This window comes from Haliotis rufescens, unplaced genomic scaffold (assembly GCF_023055435.1).
Source record: "Haliotis rufescens isolate VD_foot unplaced genomic scaffold, xgHalRufe1.0.p SCAF_16, whole genome shotgun sequence".
In the NCBI taxonomy this organism is placed as follows: domain Eukaryota; kingdom Metazoa; phylum Mollusca; class Gastropoda; order Lepetellida; family Haliotidae; genus Haliotis; species Haliotis rufescens.
In genome coordinates, this window is record NW_025963846.1 from 33,106,567 (window position 1) to 33,120,292 (window position 13,726).

At 39.8% G+C, this 13,726-nt stretch overlaps 1 protein-coding gene and 1 long non-coding RNA gene across 4 annotated transcripts in view; one reads left to right on the top strand and one right to left on the bottom strand.

The window, feature by feature from the left end:
• Window positions 1-13,726, bottom strand: part of LOC124123889 (probable methyltransferase-like protein 24) — a 98,997-nt gene that overhangs the window by 16,365 nt on the left and 68,906 nt on the right. Inside the window, exon 1 of one of the 3 annotated variants that reach the window (XM_048397145.1) lies at window positions 12,890-13,096. The exons of 1 other annotated variant lie outside the window; for it this stretch is intronic. The gene's annotated coding sequence lies outside the window, so the exon portion shown is untranslated. Of the gene's footprint in view, window positions 1-1,281; window positions 1,352-12,889; window positions 13,097-13,726 lie in introns of those variants that run through there. One more of the 3 variants, XM_048397143.1, reaches the window with a different exon arrangement.
• On the top strand, window positions 2,057-3,216 carry LOC124123890. The gene is made up of 3 exons (XR_007221662.1): window positions 2,057-2,093; window positions 2,452-2,602; window positions 3,108-3,216. It is a non-coding gene; the product is annotated as an uncharacterized LOC124123890 (long non-coding RNA).

Genomic DNA, 13,726 nt, shown 5'->3' on the forward strand with positions numbered 1-13,726 from the left:
TTCTTTGTAATCTACATCTGGCTTTCTTGAAACAATGTGGTTCAGGTTGGAACACATGACTGGAATATACATGGCACTTTGTGTGTGACATTCGCTTTGCCACTTTCATACCCTTGGTAACTAACCCTTATTATCAAATCTGACAGTCATTATGAAAATAGAGACATGCCCTTTTAACGCCCTACACTTGTACTATACAGTTCCTATGCACTGACATATTGACAACAAACAATTGATCAAAATAGAAATATATTTTTCACACACACCAAAAGGCCCTTAGTAAAGTAACATTTATAGAACAAGATGGAGATAAGGAAAATATATTAATCAATCTATTCCGTAACATCTGTAGAAATTATGGAAGCGGTGAACATCAGGAAACGAAGCCCTGCTGTGTAGGCCTACCTGACTTCCGCAAACTTCTCTTCGTTCACCGCTGTTAGGGAGCTCTCGTCTTTCCGCATATTGATGTCAGTCGAGTTTGCAAAATAGCGTTGACGCCCGCGTGGTTGATTGCTCAGAGGGACTTCCGTACGTGGCGGTAATAATTGAGAACAACGAAACTGACGATCGGGAGCCGCCATAGAATATGTTCACCACTAATTTCATTCAGGTATCGATGGGCTTGGGATAGCGTTGGGTGTAAGAGGCTCACGTAAATATGTATTTTCCGATACGAAAGTTGGTTGGTTGGTTTGTTGTTTAACGCCACACTCAGCAATGTTCCAGCTATATGACAGCGGTCTGTAAGTAATCGAGCCTGGACCAGACAATCCTGTGATTGATATCATGATCATCGATCATCGCAATTGAGATACGATGGCATGCATCAACCAAGTCAGCGAGTCTGACCACCCGATCCCGTTAGTCGCCTCTTACGACAAGCATAGTCGCCTTTTACAGCAAGCATTCGTTGCTGAAGACCTATTCTACCCCGGATCTCCGAAGAAGGTAGATTTATATCTATATATTATAATCAGGTTTTATGATACTATTGTTTATTATTCTGTAATCGCAACAGTTTACTTTATCTTTATCCAAGGTGGTGGCGTTCTTTGCCATGGATATTTTCAAACAAACAATATGTTCTGCACTCTAAAACATTGAATTTCATTTTATGAACATCGATTCAAATTGACCCTTTCGAAAACACGAAGAACCCCTTATAGATTTCACGTCATAAATGTTATTATCGCGATAGCAATCCACATAACTATCAAGTCGATAGCCTAAAATATATTTCTTTCCGGGTGCAGTCTAAAACAAGTTGAAACAACATACCTTTCAGATAATTTCGCAAGATGTCGGCAGGCTGACCTTGACTCAGTAATGTCCTTGACTCAGGGGCAGCTAATCTTAGTTCATAATCTAGTTGGGAGTGGTTTCCCTTTGTTCTTATTATGGAATTTCACTTAAAGGATTATTAAAAAGGCTACGAACACAGCATTTTTCGTACAGAATACCATTCAAACATGAATTTATACCAAATCTGCATAGTCGATTTTTGAAAATAATTCGTAATTGTTATAATTATGCTCCAAAACCTAGAACACTTTGGCTCCGCCCACTCGTATGCATAGTTTTTTATTTAGCGGTCAGCCTCCTGTGGCTGTGACGTCATACCAGACAGTCCGCTATGTGTTGATCGTTCGTGTTTACGCTTGGCTGTCGACTGAAAAGTGACGCAAAGCGCTATATTTTGAATGAAGTTGTAGTGACAATATGCCGTATTGTCTCGCATTCGGGTGCACTTCCAGTGCTACGAATACTTCAGGCCTTCATTTCCATGGATTTCCCCGCGATCTACCAAGAAGAAAGCTGTGGCTGGCGTATTGTCGACGTGCTGATGTCAAACTCAAAGACATAAGCAAACACAGCACGTTGTGCTCCTTGCATTTCTCGAAGAAGAATTATGAACGGGATCCCGAGTTCATGGCACAGTATGGCTACACGAAAGCTAAACCCAAGCTTTTTAAGCATGCCGCACAGGACATTCCCCTGGCTATCGACGGCACGAGCAAGAATATCACCAAAAGTGCCACGTTCACCGAGAGGGGGCTTTTCAGAAGCGACGACGGTTAGAACAAATAGAAGTGAGTGAAGTAGATATGAACTTGATTCACAATATTGAGTCGTATGATATGACATGCTCGTTTGTATCTCTCACAGTTTTCATTTACCAGAGTTGTTGGGTGTAGATCGATTTGACTACTTTGTTTTTAGCTGTAATTATGTCACAGTTTTCGCGCATCTCGTAGGTTTTGGCAGTGTGCCTTGTCACCCATGAGGGATTGGGCATTCCTCCTACATACACTAGTCGCAAGGTTACTTAGTTTAAGAAAAAAATCAGAATTGTCATAATTGTCTACGATTTATATTATCTATATTTTGTAAAATTAATTAGATCTAGAATGTGAAATTAAATCTATATTAATTATTTTCCCGTTTTAGGATCTGAAAGAAGCATATGATAGTTTCAAAGCAACTTAAGATTGTTGACAGTCCGGAGGTACAGATATTCAACATATGTCAACATTCGAGCCTGTTCAAACTTGTGTTGAGTCTGGCAGTGGAAAACACCATTTCGAGTGTCAGGTGTCATGTAAGTGATTTATTCTAACATTTCATATATTGATTCTGCTCAGAATCAAATTTGATTAATTAATTCCGTAATTGTAACTATTTGAGCTTTCATTGTGATATTTGGATAATCATTTTAGAGAAATGTGACAGAAAATACTATAGATTGATTGAGGGATACCTTCTTCCAATAATTCAGGCCATTCTGTTATGATAAATACTCATGTATACATATCTGGAGACAAATCAAGGTTGGCGAAAGAAACCACATGCTATACTTTTAATTGGACAAAACCCTGCTGACATAATCCTGTTAATCAAAGCCATCATGTCCAGTTGGTCCAGGGAAATTATCGCAATGGAATGGACATGTAATAGCCTGAATAGTGGAAGGGATACAATGAGATTTATGATTAAGGATATCTAATATAGTAATAAGTAACATCGAGAGATCATGTCCATAGGTCTGACCTGGTTTATCCTAGTATATTTATGTTATATGATTTTGATATTTGTTTTATTTACAGTGGCAGTTCCCAAGGCAAAAATACATCTTCGCACAAGACGGATTCAGACATTACCCGTCCGAAGACTCACAAGATGCATTCAGGCAAGACCACTGACCAAGACCGTGGCTGTACAGTGTGACCTGTACAAGAGGAGCGAGATTGTGTTTGAAGAGGACATGGACATAGAGGAAGATAAGGCTGAGGAGACAATCCAGATTACTTCCCCAACACCAATCCTGGTGAACGAACTGAAATCATATGTGTCTGATGTATTAAGAAGGTCTATAGTACTTGAACCCTGCCACTTCTTCAGATGGAATGTATTCCCTTGATGAAAGAACATTGGGCGTTCTGCCCCAGGCTCGCACCCACTGACCCCAAGCACGGAGGCATGACAATCTAAATGACGTCACGCTATAGACAGATCAACGGTTACACATTCAAACATCGATCTTATAAGTATCAAAATCTGTAGAATAGTATGTATGAAATTCCTTTGAAATAGTGAGGAAGCAATGTTGTCAGTTATTTTATGTTTACATTAGTCGCATAGGTAAAGGAGAATTGTTTTGTTACTGGAAACAGTGATGGACTAGGTCACGTCGCCAGACGGTATGCAATGGAGGCAGTCAGCTGTATACACGGGTTAACATAAAAACACAAGTACGTTTGGCATTGAATGTAGCCCAGGCCCGTCTCTGTAGTTTTGATAGGCTATGTAGTGGATAAATATATAAGCTCTATTTACATCGTGTAGGCTTCATTTCACGTGTAACCATACCTGCTGACGGATGGAAAGCATATTTGTCTAGTATTTATTTGAATCCCAAACACCCAGCCTCCTTTTCTGGCCCTGCTAAGTTGTATCACATTGCGAAAAAGGAGGGGAAATTTGATATTAGTTTGCATCACATAAAGAAGTGGTTGACATACCGAGATGCCTATTCGCTTCAGCGACCTTTAAGATACAAGCTCAAGTGGAACAGAGTGGTGGCTTCAGGCCTCAATGCTCGATGGGATATTGACTTTGCTGATATAGCCTCGGACAATGACGTTGTGAAATACTTACTCATAGCTATAAATGTATTTACACGCCCCTTAAAAATAAAACACTGGATGCGGTCATAAAGGCCTTGATCTCGTCCGGGATTATAACCACAGACCTCACAGATCATTGATGAAAGATCACCCTCAGATATTAATCTGACTAATGAAGCTTTAGTATGGAAGGAACAATACATTGACACTTTGATAAAGCCAGTCAAATCGAAAGCTGAAATCAAACAGAAGTCAATGAAGAAACCCTTTAAATTTAAAGTGGGCGATCAAGTGAGACTCTCTCATTTGAGACATCAATTTCAAAGAGACTATCAAGAAAAATGGACTGAGGAAATCTTTATTATCAGAAGAAGGTTCTATCGTGATGGTATGCCTATCTATATGTTGAAAGATATGGCTGATGATCTAGTTCAAGGTAGTTTCTATGCAAATGAGAGTAGAGAGTAGACAAGCCCGCAGACACAGCTGACTTGGTTGATGCATGTCATCGTATCCCAACTGCATGGATCGATTCTCATGTCAATCACTGAATTGACTGGTGCAGACTCGATTATCTACTGACTGCCGTTATATATCTGGAATATTGCTGAGTGTCGTTAAACAGACAAACATAATTTATTGCTACTTCACTTCTGTTATTAATCCAACATGTCTTTGTGGTGTTAGTCTAGATATTGTTTTAATTGATAAATTTTTTAACATTATGTAAAAAATAGTATGCAAATAAATTATTTACACCTTCAGTTTTGTTCTAGTTGTTCCTTAATTTGATTGCAGGTCTTTCTTTGGAACTGATCACACTTTATTCATGTTATATATTACCATGATTACTGTAAGGCATTGAAGAATATTTCTTTTTCACTTGCTGACAGTTTAGGAGAATATTTGATGGATTACAATGATAAGGATATGTCAATTTTAATCGATGCAGCTACATTTACTATAGTAATTATCAGCGGTTAAGAAGGAACATACTTATGAATTGGTTCGTTATCGTCTAGTAGGCCAGCCAAGCTCACAAATTCAAGGAGAGCCAACTGTAGGACGTGTATGTTGGTGAAATTTACTGAGAATCCTTCATGTTGAGTGATGCAATCCAAAGGTTTCTCTCTCACCCCAGCATAAAAGTGGCAACATTTCGACTCAGGTCGGGATGACATAGGCATACAGTTGCCACAGTCACACCTATCAACAAAATTATGATATAGCTAATAATACATAAATAAATGCAAACCTATCAATTTCTTTATGGTACAGTTCCCTAAAAATAAAAGTATTTCACGTATTTCTTATTTATGGCACACTTTTAAAATTCACACTAAAACAATTCATAATTATTTAACATGTCATGTGTTCCATTTTTGAAAATTTATATTCCACAATAACTATCACAACAGCTTACCAATAGCTATGGAAATTGAATGTGTTATAAAATTGAACTTCGATGCACCGGCAACATTGATAATGTTACACTAACGAATTTAGGGTACTGTGCTAGTACGTGTATTGACTGACGTACGTAATGGTATTTCACAGAAAGGTTGATCCCCATATTCGATCCTTCTGTTGGGTATATTTAGCCAGAAGTTTTATAACACATTTAATAATTAAGGTGAAAAGTCTGACGTATTATTTTGAACCGATTAACTTGTAACTCGCGATTTGAGCATTTACTGTCACATAGGGGGGGGGGGGGGGGGCTATATATAGGCGTGGCTTCGCATATTATTATTGGCCTAACATTGCGGTAATTGTGACTACACATTTTACCGTGACAGCTGAAAGATTGATTCCATATATAATCTGTTTTCCTGAATATATGGCACGCTAATTACTAGCATACCAGTCTGTGTGAGGCCTATTCAAAACATCGTCGAGATCGGGATCGTCACTGTTTTCTTGTGAACTGCTGGAATCGTCGTCAGTATTCTGGTCGTTCTTGCTGCCAGAAATAGGTTCAAATTGAAAAGGTTGTACTTCTATGTCAGTACTGTATGGGGTAGACTTTCCAAATCCATTTTTGACCTTGTGGGTCGAATCATGGGTGAAGATAAATGAAGATTTCCGAGAGCGATTCGGCGCGGCACCGTTGCGCAACTTGTGTGTTTTGATGCTACAACTGTCCGGTATGACGTCACACGATCACGTGACTGGCTACCTCATTATCTTACGTAATCGCCAAATGCTTTCGATGATCGTCCGTTTTAGATTGCAAATTCAAGCTATATAACGAAGTGTTACTGTTTCAAACTGCCTTGAGTGTGTAACATATATACCTAAGTATTCATTAATAGTGAATATAAAGCATGTGTAAAAACCTTTTTAAAGAATCCTTTAACGAGTGTATTTTCCGAGAGAATGCGAGTGTAATACATGAATTCTTACACGAGTGTCGTAATACAGATGTATGCCTTCGCCCGACAGGCACCTTGCTAAATGCACAGGCGGCTTCGTCAGCGAGATTGTTAGCATAAAATATTAGTTACATGGTTGTGTGCTCAATGTTACAGTCATTAAGCACAGAGTTCCGCCGGTCTATATATACCTCCTGGCTGACGTTTGTGTCAATGCTTTGGTCATATTTTCAAGTAATCTACATACAATAAATCAAACAAAGTGTAAAGCAATCTCATTATTTTTTACATGTAAACTCGTGTGAGACGAGTAGTTTTAATAATTAAATCTTGAATATATATATAATTAATCATTTAATAGGGAAATGCAAATAATACAATATTACAAATCTTACATTACATGTCTTATTCCTTTCTAGCAATAGTACTTCTTTTTTTTTCTTTTTCTTTTTCTTTTTTAAAACTATATTATCTAAGTCATTATACAAGACAAATATTTGACACGAAGTGATTTACACTTTCTTTCTGTTAAATACAGGTGACAACTGAGAATGCAGCATGGGGTCATTCCTTTCAGACCAATTTATGCAAATGTCGCCAGCAAAACTTGAGGACAGATCCTATGCCAGTTTAAATATTAAGTTTAGTCCAGTTTTTATTTCAAAAATTGAATGTTATTTTTTAGGTAACTATTCACTTTATGTGAGCAGGAAGGATGATCATCTATATTAGGGCGAAGTAAAAACGATTACGTTGTGCAGTAGGAAACGTTGCGTAGGATATGTTGCTGTGACAGGAGAAGGAATAGAAGGCGTAGTGGTTCATCCACTGGCATATATACATGAAGCCTCTAGTTGCTCATTCGCTGGAATTATCGGCAGAAATGTTGAACTGTGAGATGGCAATACCAGGCCACGTTGTATCTCCGACGAGGGCCTACCTTAAAGTGGGCGGTTAAAGCGAAAATTGTGCATTTTGTGTTAAAAGCACGGGTATACATTGATCCATTCCAAACATATCTGGATACGGAATCTGGTGCCAGAAAATCCAAGATTGTCACCAACATGGCTGAAGTCTCTAACGGTGTCAATTTATACTCAATATATCACAGTCATATTGTCCATTTATACTCAATATATCACAGTCATATTGTCCATTTATACTCAATATATCACAGTCAAAATGTCCATTTATACTCAATATATCACAGTCATATTGTCCATTTATACTCAATATATCACAGTCATATTGTCCATTTATACTCAGTATATCACAGTCATATTGTCCATTTATAAACATAATCAAAGTAATTTAATCAGGATTAATTGCAACAATGCTTAATAATATTTAGATCTAGTGTGCAGCGAATTCTAAAATTCTCTGAATTCTACCAGTTTTGAAACATGGAAATAGCCATTGGCCGTTCACCGTGTTTTAGACCACTCATTCCCAACCTGATCACACTTTCTGCGCTAAAGCAAGAGCAGAGAGCATACATGTTACTGTGGATAATGAAAATCAACAATAAGGGCTCAAAGCGATTTGACCTTTCACTGAAGTGTTAAAATCAAAATGACCCCTCTACCATGGTGCAAGGAGGAATTGCATAATCCATGCGTAATGTTTCGGGTGTGTTGGGGCGTTAGGTTTTGGTTCCGAAACCTTTCTATCTCAGGAATATATGTACAAACGTAATAGTGACATTATTGCCACGAACACGAACGTGAGTTAGTGAGTGATCGAGTGAGAGAGAGAGTGAGTATTGTTTTGACCGCTTTTAGCTTTATTCCAGCAATATCACGGCGAGGGGGGGGGGGGGACACCAGAAATTGGCTTCACACATTGTACCAATGTCCGAAATCGAACCCGGGTCTTCGGCGTGACGAGCGAACGCTTTAACCACTAGGCTACCCTACCTACTTCTATTAAGATGGCCAGGAACATCAGTTCAATGCATAATTCAGTTGCTTGGAACACTTTCCTTCACACTGGCCCTGAGCAGTGTACCTGAGACCATCTTTGTAACATTGACGAAGGCTGTGCAAGGCTCCTAACAGGTTCAGTATTTCAGTTTGTAAAAACAAAACTCAACGCCAGAGAAGATCCGCCGAAACAGATTCCGCGAAAAGGTGGCCATGTCCTGACCTACCAGTAGCACCGGCCAATCACACAATATCCATACAAGATTGTGGTTGTTTGTTGCCCAACGGTGTCTGGTGGTTGAGCGTCCGCCCGGAGAGCGAAAGGTTAGGGGTTCGATCCCCGCCTGCGTCATACGAAAAGTTGCTTTTATTCTTCTCACAAAAACATCGAGTGATCAGGAGGAAGGGGTTTCACACTGGTCACAGGAAACTGTCATGGAACTTCCACCGAAACCACTTTCACTTACTATACTTCGTCAGTGAGTCATAATCCGACTTACCCTCGTGGCGCCAGTAGCTATGCCTTCCTGATTAAATTACTATGGTCTACGCTATCTTACCCTCGTGGCGTCAGTAGCTATGCCTTCCTTATTAAATTACTAAGCCGACTTACCCTCGTGGCGTCAGTAGCTATGCCTTCCATATTAAATTACTAAGCCGACTTACCCTCGTGGCGTCAGTAGCTATGCCTTCCTTATTAAATTACTAAGCCGACTTACCCTCGTGGCGTCAGTAGCTATGCCTTCCATATTAAATTACTAAGCCGACTTACCCTCGTGGCGTCAGTAGCCATGCCTTCCTTAGTAAGTTACTGTGGTCTACGCTATCTTTATTGTGTTCCCTCACACACTTTTTGTGACAAAATCACCTAACGAATTATTAAACACCATGCGTACCCGTGAATCCAAAGTCTGACGCCTGGAACCGTTTTAGATTACGGAATGGGACGAGTGTGCCAAATGTCATCGGGATTACTCGTGAGTGTCTGTAAATTCACGAGACACCATGCCTACCTGTAAGATTCGTGATCTATTCCGTTTCCATTTCCATTTCCGTTTAGTTCTGTTACGTCTTAGGCGTGATTTGGTAAATTTGCACTAAGCTTAACAGTGTGGACGTAGCGCAGTCGCTTAGCTGTGGGGCTAGCATTCCGAAGGTTGCGAGTTCGCGCCCGCCGGATTGTCACAAAAACGGGTTGCCTGTCTTCCAGACACGTGACCTGTGGTACATATCGTCTTCACAAGAAGTAGTGGTGCTGTATTCTGGAGGTGGTCCGACGGTAGCTGCATGACACCTTGAAGGCATACTGCTGATTAACCTGCGTAAGGTTGCGCTTGGTATTGCCCGCCTTGCCGCCTGAAGACCTGGGCCACTCGCCCCCCGGGAACATCCCCCTCCATGGGGCCACTCGCCCCCCGGGAACATCCCCCTCCATGGGGCCACTCGCCCCCCGGGAACATCCCCCTCCATGGGGCCACTCGCCCCCCGGGAACATCCCCCTCCATGGGGCCACTCGCCCCCCGGGAACATCCCCCTCCATGGGGTCACGGCCTCCACTGATTCTTTTTCTTCCAAATGATTTCTCTTTTCATCGCACACATGCTAATCACGTGACAATGTATAATTAAGTCTTTATATCGAAACATATAAGTCTAGCTTAAGACTCGTTATCTCGTGAAGCGTCGTCTTATTGAGTAACGCCCGTCATGTGTACTGAAGAGTCCGGACAGATACGGGTGTGACAACGATTCTCTTTGAACACGATCAGCCATATCTGCTGCGGTTACGGAAACGGGCGATGTTTACCGATCACAGTTCTTTGGCGGACATATTGGAAGCAGCGGGGAATTTGACTATGTATTAAATGGGCACTGATCTCTGTGAATTCTCAAGGATGGGATGTTGCAGTTGTTATTTTCTTCCATTTTTCACAATATGATTTTAGAGTATTCAAACGATTCTGAAGTTCAAAACAGTATCTGAGAAAAGTACAAGATCATTTGCAAATAGCAATATCAACAGCTCTATAAGATCTGGATATAGATGCATTCCTCTATCACCCTTTGTTTTAATTCAATTACTGATTCCTTAATTTAAATGGAGAATAACAACGGACTGAGGATACATCTCGGTCTAAATCAGCTGTACAATCAAACAGTTCAGAAAATATATGATCTACTTTAACTTTACATTTTAGAGCTCGAGCGTATTGCAGTAAGTATAATACCAGGAAGGCCAATTTTATCAAGGACGACAACGAGGCGCTTTCTATCAACTGAATCAAAAGTCCTTTGCGTTCAGATAAATATTTTAGGATCAAAGCAATTACCACAAATATGTTGTCTGTTGTCGAGTAACCTAATCCACATCCAGGTTGCTCCTCAGATAATTTGTCCATATTCTCGGACCCATGTTGATAATCTATCATATAAAACCGAAGGTGAAGCTTACAACACTCATCAGTGTCAGGCCGCTATAATCATCAGGATTATTTCTTTCTCCACTTTTATACTGTTAAGGTAGGACACCAAGTGTACATTGCTGTGGGAATACCCCATCTGAAAATTGTACATATATTCTAGTAAATACGGTTTTCCTTCCTTAAACAATTCACTTATAAGTTTGCCATTGCCGGGTGCCTTTCCTACTTTCAGTTTATCGAATGCCTAATTTCCTCAATAGCAATATCAGAATTAATTCCCGCAGTGGCATAAAGTGTTTCCTCGTGTACTATCGAAGATGTTTCCTTAACATCCTCATGAGCTTTACTTCCTGAGTAAAGAGCAATGAAATGAGTGAAACTGAACAAGAACCGTGACTGGATTCCCAGACGTTGTTAAATCTCCACAGAGATGTTCACCTCGCTATGTAGTTGTTTTTGTTTTATAATCTACTTGACTGTTTCTTCTTATTTCCCGTGTATCTACTTCTATTTCCCTGTGTAGATTCCACATTCTTTTAATGATTTGTTACTTCTAAGCCAGCGTCTCCCTCAAGCTAATCTGCAGTCATTATCGAACTATTTAACCGGGTACTGTAAAACAGGAAATTAATGCGAGCAGAATATTAATGCGAAAAAGGCGAGTGACGGAAGGTCGTATTAATTTAATGCGCATTAATTTTGTACCATCAAAATAAGGAAACAATCAACAAACGAAATAAATCACTTCAGTATTATTTACTAGTATTACATCAAAAACAATGATATCAGATCATTACAAGTTGATAGCAGCCACTGATAACAATCAGTCACAAAGGTAATACATAAATAAATTAAATTCCTGTTTTACAGTATTTACAGTATTTACGTGTCTTGTTACTGAAATCAAAATGGTTTCGAAAACAACCCCTGTCTCTATAACTGTATTGCAAACATATTTACGGATTAATGATATGTTTACTAATCATATCTGTCGCAAGTTCTTGTTTTCCCGAAGTCTCCATAGAAACACGATTGGACTTAAAGTAATCGCTCTTTTCCATATCCTAAACTAATTTATCAAAAGAAAAACTGTTTGTAATGAAGCTGTTGATATCAAGCAATAATCAATAAGGGTGGATCCCATATTTTCACAAAATGTTACACATCCAATCAACGCATCCGACTCTAACCAACCAGTCACAATATAGAGGCCACTGCACATGTCTATAAGTGAGCTACCAAATACATTTATCTAATTGTTTTGAGATCGTCTATCAAGTACAATATCATATCTGTTTTCATTGTTATGATGACAGTTGAAATGACACAATTCATAATCTTCCTGTAAGTCCCCAGTTCTTGCATTAAAATCACCCCCAATCAAAATCAACAATGTTTTATTCCATACTGATGATGCCATAAGCAATACCATTTATTACATAATAGGCTGAGCATAAATGAGGAATTTTAAGTACAAACTCAAAGCACGTCTTAAAAATGATGGAACAGTTCATGCATGACAAGAAAGAAGATAACGACCTCTACCAAGCACTGTGACAGCACCTGAGTGAAGTCCCATTGGATCTCAAAGTCATTACTAATGCAGCTGGCGCTATCTAGGTCATGTATCCCTGTTTCTGTTTATCTTATAACGTCAAATGAATTGATTTTACATCAGTATCGCCGATGTTATTGAGGAATCCGTCTATATTCCAAAAATCATACGTTATTTTACGACTCTGCACGGAGGCCTGATCGTGTCCAACCTCTAGACCGTCCAGTGATCGATATTGAGCATCGATTTACCTGATTGGCATGCGATGGCATGCACCAACCAAGTCAGCGACCACCCGATCCCGTTTGTCGCCTCTTACGACAAGCATTGGTTGCTGAAGATCAGCCCTAACCGGATCTCCACGGGGTCCCAGCACTGGACACGAGAACCTATACTGTCTCCGACTCCAACACGAAGAGAATCCAAGCAGAAAAAGAAGGAAAACCACTTTCACTTGTCTGAATCAACAAAACATTAATAATACTAACCTCAACAGCGAGAGAAAAGTGGACTGTTGTTTATAGTAGATCTGTCCGTGCCTTTGCCGCGCTATCATTCAAGTAGTGACCTGGCTGTCAGTGTCATACTGCTGTTTGTGGGAAGGTATCCTCATGAAAATCACATCACTATAATTTCTACTTGAATACCTGCCTTGTGCAGCTGTCTTTAAAGACTGTGTCGGACATGCTGCCGCAGGTTCAGTTATAGGCGTCTGTATGCGCAGGTTCAGTTACAGGCGTCTGTATGCGGAAGCGGACATCAGCTGTAGCTCACCTAGACGCGTCCACGGGGGGCGGCAAACAACTCCTGGTTTTAGTCAGTAAACATTTACACGAGGACACAGAAACTGTACTTAGTATTCGCTTTGCGTATTGGTTGGTATTATCTAAAAAACTACAACAGCGATTATTATACAAGTATGTGTGTCATACTAATTTTACGAGACGAGTGTCATAATTCTTGTATTCCCCGAGCAAGAGCGAGTTTAATACCTGCATTCTTACGCTGGTTTCGTAAAATCAGTATGACACACACGCGAGTGTAATAATTTATTATTCTTAATCTTAATCCTTTGACGCTTCCCTTTAGAAAATATACACTGATCACCCCCGCCGTCCTAGAAAACCACAATTTCTCGAATATCGTCATATTAACCTTAACCCTCTGGATGCCGAGGTTTTTTTCTGACGCACACTTTCTTAAGTTCGGAAAAGTGAAGGTTGTGCGAGAATTGAGCTCACGCGGCACTGGATCTACCTCTGGTTATAAAATTACGCAGAGGAGGAGAATATTAAATTTCCTATTTGATGTTGTAAATGTAACTG